This window comes from Bidens hawaiensis, unplaced genomic scaffold (assembly GCF_021521415.1).
Source record: "Bidens hawaiensis isolate Kalapana, Puna unplaced genomic scaffold, B.hawaiensis_p1.1 tig00019313_1, whole genome shotgun sequence".
Taxonomy (NCBI): domain Eukaryota; kingdom Viridiplantae; phylum Streptophyta; class Magnoliopsida; order Asterales; family Asteraceae; genus Bidens; species Bidens hawaiensis.
Window position 1 is genome coordinate 101,763 of NW_027492924.1, and position 4,035 is coordinate 105,797.

General features: G+C 32.4%; 1 pseudogene across 1 annotated transcript; it reads right to left on the reverse strand.

The window, feature by feature from the left end:
* Positions 1-732: 732 nt before the first annotated feature.
* On the reverse strand, positions 733-3,515 carry LOC143557997 (aspartic proteinase A1-like; annotated as a pseudogene). Its single transcript, XR_013139656.1, has 9 exons — positions 3,139-3,515; positions 2,598-2,658; positions 1,819-1,913; positions 1,622-1,738; positions 1,381-1,545; positions 1,247-1,286; positions 1,102-1,166; positions 907-1,020; positions 733-807 (listed from the first exon to the last, which is right to left on the reverse strand). The product of XR_013139656.1 is annotated as an aspartic proteinase A1-like (transcript).
* Positions 3,516-4,035: the final 520 nt, after the last annotated feature.

Below are 4,035 nucleotides of genomic sequence, written 5' to 3' on the forward strand. Positions count from 1 at the left end.
TAACCCCCAGATTATCTATAATCTGTCCAGGGTTCACTTAGTGTTTCTTCATTGGCGCCATCCGTGGGATTTTGGGTGTGTGTATATATATATATATGTATAAATAAAAACCCACTTGAGTTGTGAAAACTTTATAAACGCATTCTCAACCATATGTTTTTAATTAAAGATTAAATTTTGTGGTCCACAATTAAAGCTAATAAAAAATATAAAAGTTTATTTACATTTTCTCTATTCTGAAAACATATTCAAAAATTAGTAAAAAAAATGTAAAAAAAAATAGCAAAACATTTTTTTTATGTTTTCGATGTTTTGTATTTAAATGAAACAACATATATTGCGTGTAACAAAAAAAACGATGTTATATAGGGTTTTCACAATTCAAGTGGGTTTTCATTTTATACTTTACCTATATATATATATATATATATATATATATATATATATATATATGTTATTCAATAATTTTTTTTTAATAAAACTGTGTGTTTAGATTTTGATTTTAAATATTTTAATATTATAGGTTATTAAAGAAAAATAAAATTATATGATAAGTAAGTTATTAACAAAGAAAACCAAACAAACTTTATATAGACTGTGTTCCCTCAACAAGCGTTATATAGACTCCGCTAGCTTCCTTAACAAGCAGAGTACCGAGAAATGAATATAAACTTAAAAGCCAGCTATACGTGTTCATGCATTTCCTAATTATTAAACAAAAACAAGGCATGCTTAGAAATATGACCTAGATGCATTAGCCTGTCGACAGGCTCCAAGACGGGAACAAAGTTGCGTAGTATTTGCGACCTGTTTTGATGGGAAAATAATAACACGAAAACTAAGAAACTGGAACATTTAGTTAAACTTTAAATAAGTAAGAGTAACTAGCTAGGGAGTTTGTATTACCGCTATTGCAAGTTGGTCAAACACACGGGCTCCAAAATATTTAACTGCTTTCTTGCATTCCTCGTTAAGAACCCCGGCTACCCCAATGGCACGATTTATCTCGGCGATCACCTCCTAGAAGATAAAAGTGCCCATTTAACATACTAAATTTAGTAAGTCATGGCTTGTAGAATATCAAGAAATGGAATTACAAACCGATGGGCCTGCTATTAATGAAGTTCCCGAATCTGCAATGGCTGAACATCCACTCTTACAGAACCCTACTCAAGAAAACATATATAGTGTGCCATGAAATATCAATTTTATCTATGCATGAATAAAATATTCTTTGATTTATTACCGGCCGACTTCCCACCAATAAGAACATCTCCCATATCAAACTAGCAATGAAGAACAGCAAAAACAATCAAAATACATATGTGCATATATTTGAATAACTTTTAAAAAAATTAGTTTTAACCAATAGCTAATTACCTGCCAATAACCTTTTTGTGTGACTGGAACGTAAGTATGCTCACCCGTGAAGTGTTTTGGATCAACACCACCAAACACGAGTTCGCCTCCTTCTCCTTCTTCAGATTTCCGGTTCAACCAGAATGAAAACACCTGATCCTTAACTAACTGTTGATTCACCATGTTCTCCCTGTAAACCAATTTCAACTCAAATATGGGTCTATTTATCGGGTCAAAAAGAGTTAGTTAACAACAAACAAACATACCACACAGGGGCAGCTTGGCCAACAGAGATTTCCTTGAATCCAAGCCCAAGGATACCATCAAACTTCCCTGCTAAAAATGTCAAACCGGGCTCTCATGTTGCCTCGATGAACATCTAGTTATAGGTCATGCATGTCAAACAATTTTAAATAAACTTTTGTGAAAGGCGAGCGTATGACCAAGTTGTAAATTCACCTGATCATTGATAACAAGATCACCAACTTGGACATTGTCTTCACTAAAAAACCCGGATATTGATCCAGTGCCATACTGGATAGCAGCAGGTGTCCCTTCATGACAAAAAAACATTTGTGACAAGCCAGAAGTTTGGAAAACTCTTAACGCCATTTGAAACAATAACAATAATAATAATAATAGAGCGGTTGTAACATGTTCTAAATGCACCTACATTGTATCTTACAAAATATTGTGTTAATTAATTAATTAAGTAAAAAGTTTTAGTTAGAAATGGGAACCTGTCAAATATAAACCAAAGCATATAACACGCTTACACCCACTAAACTGTGTTTTTAATAAGATTATTATTTTTCTAAAATATAGCTTTTGTAATCATATTTAATGCGCTAACCTTTTTTATATATTTTTCTTAATTTTATTTTTTGACAAAGAAGGGTGCAGCAAGTCAACCCGGCCCGTTATCTATGAGGACTGAGGTTATGAAATGAAGCTTTAAAGTTAATAAGATCATTTGATCTGGAATAAATTATGTTGTATCGAATGGTATTTTGGAAATCTTACAAAACAATCAAACACTTTCACTTTCATAAAAGCATGTCCTTTTATCACCTTTTTTTTAACAACTAATATTTATATTTCCACCATGTCTCAAGTGAGCCCAGAGCTCACAACCTTTTAATCGAAGGACATACATTTTTGTCACTAAACCAAGCTAGTTTCATGACAAAATAAGTGAACACAACAATAAGAAAATAGTATACAAATGATTAGCTAACCATTGGCTTTGTAGGTCTACGACCGACTTGACCTATACCTCGAGTGAAAAAAACAAGGTAACTGCAAAATAAACATAGTTCTAACACATTAACTTTTCATTCATACTCATAGATGTGATACATTATAAATGTTTAAATTTTCGTCTTGAATATTATCGCGGTCCTATATTTTTAAGTAAACAAAAAAAGCAATGGATTTAGGCCCAAGCCTCTTAAATTTCAAACACTTTATAAAAGTTTGTTGTGAAATTTGGCTCTCAAGCCTCTTTTAAAAGCTTTTTCTTGACATCACTTTCTTCTGTTAACATAAACGAATTCTTTTAAAAATTTTATAGTTTAAAGTTTAACTTTTATTTTCTTATTCAACAATGTGGGATGAAAATTATAGATCTATTTAAAGACATTGATTGCGAAAAATTATGTAAAATACATTCATCCACATTCTTTTATGAAATACGCCCCAAAATTTAATCTTGCTTGTGGCACCGAAATAATTTGAGCCGCGCGTTAATTATAACATATCTAATTAACACAAACTTACCGACAATATGCATTTTGAAGATGGCACCCATAGATTAGAACTCCCGGTGTCAAATATCATCATAAACGTCTGTGGTGGGGAGCCAATGGCGATCTCATCATAGTATTGAGCATCCATATAGTTCTTTAGTGACACAATATCAGGCTCTTGGGGATCAACAAGGTTATTAGCATTTTGTTTATATTTCCTAATAGACTCCATAAATAAATCACCATCATTTAAACCGAGATCCGAAGTAATATGATTGGTTTCATCCAACTTCACTTTCTTTAAACTGACCCTAAACAGCCCATCATTTGATGTCGTAAAGGCCCGAGTACATACAAGGGTCGATAATAAGAGGAATATTGCTAAGGTTTCTTGTTTAGTTTCCATGTTGACCTACAAGTCAACCCATGATTAAAATTTAGCTGACTAAGATAAATTTACAGTAATTGATCATGACATCACAAGTTTATATTCAAAAACATAATCAAACAGTCATATAAACCAAAAAATTGAAGATTCTTAATCACCCTGTTCTAGAATCCAAACCCATTGAGTCAATCTTTGACTTATCAGAGTCAAACAAGTCAAATTCACAAGGAAGCGTTACCTATTTATTTTATTAATTAACAAGATAAGATTAATTTACAATCACAGAAACCAAAACGATTAAAGATTCTTATTACCCTTGTCTAGGGGTGCAAACAAGCCCGAGCAACTTAAGATCAGATGGATAAAAAGCTCAAAACGAGCCATAGTCGAGCCCGAGCATCAAATAAAGATCGTTTAGTTCAAGCCCGCTCGAGCCTTGTATGGTAAGATCATTTATGCTTATCGAGCCTTAATGAGCCGACTTTACTTTTAAATTTTAATTATTTTGAACTTCAATATTAATTTCACACTACACAGCCA